This window comes from Amblyomma maculatum, chromosome 11 (assembly GCF_055883805.1).
Source record: "Amblyomma maculatum isolate TAMU_Amacu chromosome 11, ASM5588380v1, whole genome shotgun sequence".
NCBI lineage: Eukaryota > Metazoa > Arthropoda > Arachnida > Ixodida > Ixodidae > Amblyomma > Amblyomma maculatum.
Genome location: NC_139354.1, coordinates 83510980 through 83517098, shown reverse-complemented (window position 1 = coordinate 83517098; position 6119 = coordinate 83510980).

Below are 6119 nucleotides of genomic sequence, written 5' to 3'. Positions count from 1 at the left end.
AAGCAAAAACGATAAAAATCGCTTCATGTTAGACTTCATAAGAAATGCATTGAATATACACCAAGACCTGCACCGTCTAGAAAGGAATCGAATTTCTCCGTTAAAATATTTTCGCTGCAGCCCCAGGCCGAGATTTAAAAATAAAGCTGCCATTGTTCGCGCAATAAATAAAAGAGGAATCGCAATAAGAGCAGATAGAGTATACTATCAAAGGAAAATGGTAGCACGCAAAACAGCACAATAGGCTTACTGAAATAACTAATATTGATAGCTTTGGGATTTATCTAGCAAACAGGTTCGAGCATACATATTACATTGATCGCAGCCGACGGTACGATGTCCATAGGCTCTAGATAAGAAACCTTTTTCTTCATATTTTATCGACATCATCTTTCATCGAATAATTGCGAAAAGATTGAAGACATTATAATGCTGGACTCTGGGAAGAATTGCGAAGCAATCTAGCTTAACACGGCACTGAAAAAAAGACCACTATATGTAGTTGCGTAACGCAAAGGAGCTCGATCCACAGCAGCGGTACCAGCCAGGAAATCGCCCCGAGGGAATACGAAAATACTAACTGAAATTGTCGCCTTCTTTTCTCAGGAAAAGGCCTATCGACTGAGCCATCGTTCTTAAAATAGCCGATGAGGGAGGCCGGAAAGGAGAATCAGAAAAATATTGCGAAGTTCAATCTGTCAGAGCTTCACTAGAAACTTCAGGCGTGGGACAGCACGAACTGAGAGATACCGCTGAATGACGTGGTTGGAGCGCATAATAGATTTTTATAATATTTTAAGGTATACATCACGCGTTTGTAGTTGAAACCGTTTTTTTATGCCGTTTTTGCCACCATTCTAAGGCACTTTTAATAAAAAAACAACAAAAAAACGATTAAATTCTTGAGTTTGTCAGAGAGAAACTTTTTCATCAGTGCTTTCTTTTATTTTAAATCCTCGCCTCTCTTAAGGTTGCCCGGAGACTTCAGTACTAAAATAAGTAGGTGGGTTAAGGTTCATAGAACTTGTGAACGAGTGGGTGGCGATTTATTACGCGTACCTTGAAAATCATGCGAAGCAATCGCCTTTTCACTCGATTTCGATCACGATAGCACCTTCGATCTGTGCAGCTATGGCCGCAATTGGAAAAATGAAATACCATATATACCTTACAACCCGCCGGGGTGGCGTAGTTGTTACGGCGCTCTAATACTTTTGCCAAGAATGCAGGATCGAATCGCGGCCTTGGAGGCCGCTTTTCGCTGGGGGCGAAAAGCAAGGCACCCGTGTGCTGTGCGATGTCTGTGACAGTTAAATAACCCCAGCTGGTCGAAATTTTCGAAGTCCTCCGCTACGGCGTTTCTCATAGTCTGAGTTGCTTTGGGACGTTAAACCCCACAAACCAAACCATATATACCCTACTTATATTATTAATTAGGTCTAATCGACAACAAATTAAGACATGCTTGAGTAGATAAACAGAGAAAATTGATAAGCCTTCAAATGCAAATATAGGGATGCAACTTTTCCGTTTCAAACATGGTGACAGAACAGCAGCATTGTAAGACTCGCAATCAGGTCCTTGCATGGATTTGATAATCTCGCTCAGTAAAAACAAATTCCGTGAACACTATCCGGAGTTTAGAAATGAACTTCATTTCCTACATGTGATGTTAAACGTAAAGCGAGTATGCAAATTCAAAAGGTTAATTGATAATCCGTACTGCATGTCATGCTACATCGTCCGAAGCTTTTGACGTAGATTGTTTATTTTCATTGTAGTATATGCGCTCGATAAAGTTTACAAGCATATTTCAAACTGGAATGGAGGGAGTATCAAGAAGGGTACATACACAAACAAGTATTAAGCGTTAAAACGCAAATATAGGGCATTTATATTTTGTCCTCTTCTAGGGTGGTCACAGCACAAGGCACTGTAAGATCATACTTCAACGACGCCCTTGTGTGGATGTGTTAATCTAACGTATTTGAAAAATCGCCGTGAGTATAATGCGGGGTTCAGAAAAGAACGTTATTCAGCACCTGATCAGGGACTACGTAAAGGACACATCGGAATTTGAAAATAATGATTGGGAATCCTGCACTACATTTTATGCTTATTCATAGCAATCTTTAGACATACACGTTTCATACTCTAGAAAGCGCTTGTTTATATTGATACCTATTGTGTTTCAATGTACTACGTCTCTTTGCTGCAGATAAACCTGCAGTGTTTTTGTGGCGGCAAAGCCCGCGTGTACTTTGCAAAGGGCATAGCTTTACCTATCGTACTTTAATTTTTGATATACTGTTAAGTTTAAAGAAATTTGAGTTATACGTAGTATAAAACATGCCGTCAAGACAGCAGCAACTTTTACGCTGTAGACGTCACCGTCAAGAGAAATGTCTCGTCTCATCTAGAGGCTGATTGGTAGTCAAGAATGTTAAATTATTAAAGTGCATTTGCTTTCCTCATTTGGAAATATTCCGGTTCTTTTTACCTGTTTACAATATCATTATTTTAAACAGTACGTGCGATATATATATATATATATATATATATATATATATATATATATAAGTCAATAGCGGGAAATTGTACACAGAAGCGGACATTATGTACTCTTTGGCAAAACTTTACATTGAAAAGGATTTGCTTCTGAGCCACTTGTGTGCATTCCCAGTATTCCAGATCACCTTAATGTGAGAAGAGTTTGGTCCTATCTTCTCCAATGGGAAGGAGTTCGATTAATAATAGTGGACAACTATGCTTTCTGGGCTCTAAATGTTTGCAAAAAGTGCACGTGATGGAGCTGCGTGCTGAGACAATTTACTAAAATTAAATTCTCAGCTTTTTCAATGTTGGTTTCATAGGAAGAAATTGAAAGCTGTCAACACAGCAGCCGAGTCCAGTTTATAAAGTTTCAGAACAGAGCCATTATGCGCCGTTTGTCAGTTGGGCTGCGTCGCTTTTGCCTGTGCAGCCAGATGAAAGAGAGTGCTCAGAGCCACGATCCGTCCACCGCTCGCCCTTCGGACACACCGACACGGACCGCCGGTATACCACCTGGCGAGTGCTGTTCTCACCGAGGTGCTGTGGTCGGTATCAACAGCGCCCAGGTCACTATCTCCCCCTCTCTCTTTTTTGGGCTCCCCGTTTTGCCGCTCTTCTCTTTCGTTTGTTTCCTTTCGTGCAAGTATTTCGAGACAGTTAGGACTGCCTACAAGAATAAAATCGAAGGCATACATTCGTGTTATTTTGTCCGCGTCAGCCACGGCCCTCAAAGCGTTGTTTTCCATCTGTAAAACCAGCTCTAGATATAAAGTTTAATAAAACAGTCTGAATATGTTCTTCTGAAGAATGAGCGGCGCACCTGGTAGAAAAGCTTCGCCTGCCGCAGCTGCTAAACGGGCTGCATGAGCAAACGCTCACCGCCGCCGAAGCAGCAGCTAAGAGCATGCCTTGGGAGGCTCCTGCTGTTCTCTGGAGCTGTAATTCAGTGGTCGCAGACAGGTGTGTCCAGATCTAATAACTGGCTTACTTACTAGGTCGTATAGGCTTTCCACATACGTTTTGTCGAGTAGCTCGTAAGGGGCAGCAATTTGATACTTGAGACCATCAGCCTGTAAGAAAATTTTCAACACATTGGTTATTGCCTTATACACTAAATAACGTTGATGCAGAATAATATTTTTAAATGTTGCGGAAAAATGCGCACTGCAATTCCTATTGTAGGGGATCAAAAAGCTTAGAAAACCCCGTATGCAGATTTCATTCGTTACGAAGTCCATGGTAGAAGCAGCTGCGTTGATGAAAAGAGCAGAGCGACAATGTACAAAAATGTTAAAAAAAGAAGAGAGAGAAATATAATAATGCTAAATATATCATATCTCCACAAGGGTACAAGAGGCAATAATCTTTGGACTTTGAAAAGAGTACTACTAAGACCAGGTATAAGATAACCATGCGCTATGATCGCGAAATGAAAATAACATTTACGAATTTCGTTTAAAAACACTTTAACACTTTGTATGCTGTATTGAAACAATTAGCGTCATGGCTGCTTCCAATGGTCTCAGATTCGATAGAGTCTCCAAAATGATTTAACTCCACTTTTTTTCAGTAGGAATACTGAATCACTTGCAGTATCATTTTACGATTGATTGGAAAACTTTTCTTGCGTGCACGGAAACAGCTTGCACTGCGGTGACTCAACTGTTCACAACAGACTGAGTGTCACTGTGTAGACATCTTCCGTAAAATAAGTGTGCCCTATACTCGGTGTTTTGAAAGCTAATTCAACGAAGCGATTTTATTGTGTTGTTTTACTAGCGTCAGTTTCACTAGCACCAAGTGTGTTGTCTACCTCATTATATTCAAATAGCGACCACTCAATGACTTCATTCTTACTGTGCTGTCATTTGTCTTCCTAAGAAATGTGGGTAATATAAAGGTGTCTCAATTTTATTATCCAGAAGTTGCCATACTGGTGCAACTCGTTAATAAATATTAGTTATTAACGATGCGCCACTAATGGTGCACACACTCCCAGACACCCTTATAGTGAGTAGAGGTAGCTGTCCCGGTATCAAAGGAGATGCGCTCGACGTGCATGGCAAGCTCAGCTGGAAGACAACTATCTTGTAGGGACATAAGGTGGTGACCGTTTGGCACCCAGCTTTCGCAGGTTAAAGCCAGAGTAAGGGTAGGAGTGAGAAGAAACAAACAAAACAAACTTTATGCACAGCAAAAGACGATAGAGAGGAATACACACAAACACAAAATGCACAGACTGGGGTTCACATAAAGGCAATGCTAAGCATGTACCTGAAGAGGCATTCAATAACATAGAGGCTTTACAACACTGAACAATATACGAGGGAGTTAAACAAACACCAAATTGTTCATCAGGCACTGTTACACAGCAATGCCTGGAGAGTCACGATGTGGCCGCCATGTAAGACGAGCGCCTCACCCTTGCAGATCTGTGGGCTTGCCATCTGCGTGTGAACCCCGGGAGTCGAGGAGAAGCACTTGCGAACACGCTGCAATGCTAGCTCACACTGACTGACTCCCACAAGCGACGCGACCTCCATAAACAGGGCTCGCAGCGTTGGTCTGTTCCCGCGCGCCAAAGCTGACGCGCACACTCACTTAGCATCGCTTGTTGAAACGTTCACTTTTCCTACCGCCGAACCGCGTGTCTTCATTATTTAGGCGCCGCCGAAAATTCGAGATAAGTTCAGCGCTTTGGGTCCGGTTGAGTCACCGTCGCTGCCAGCCGAGTGATGAGAAAGAGGGTGACGCCGATGCGCACAAGGCCACGCGCTCTCCTCATGCAGGAAAGGAGGTGTTCCTCGAAAGTCGTCGAACCTTCGATGCGGCGCCGCGCCTAATAATAAAAACGTGCGCCGATTTCGTGACAACGGGTACATTCTTGAGTTCAATTGGCATAAAATGCAGTGACTTTTATAAGCACATTAATCACTATATGTAACAAGCCAATAGGATTTGCGGCCCAATTAAACAGTGATGTGTTACTTACCTGAATTCTCGAACCATAATTGGCGCGTTATTAGTAGTATGTCAAATTTACCTCTTAAAAAAAACCTAATTCTGGCACTTCAGGCCGCTTACGTAGTGAATGTCTTCACGTGAGTTGTGTCTGTTTTCTCGAGTTGAATCTGTTAACGGCTTTTTATTGCAGTATCAATTTTTGATATTTCCTTTTTAATTCTCTTCATGCTGTTTCTTTCATTGTTTTCCCTTTTATAGCTAGTTTTTATTGTTTTTGTCGTTCTGTTCTCAGCTGTGTTGCGAGGTTCACTGACCATATGACATATATAAGCCCCTCTGCTTCCTAAACCATTTAAGCGGTCTTTAAGTGACACCCTTAGTAGTGCGCTTAAATGGCGGGCCTATCTTGTAAGTTGAAACCCCGCCTATAATTCAACCTTTTTTTATGTCGAAGTAATTTTTTTAAAACGTTATTGTATTCTAAAGATGCCGTCACCTTTATTTGTTTGAATTTAAAGACAGCGTCATTTGTGCCAAGAAGCTCCTTCAAATTTCGCTGCAGTTGCTGACTGGTATCCGGGGTGCTGACATCTCATTCCTTA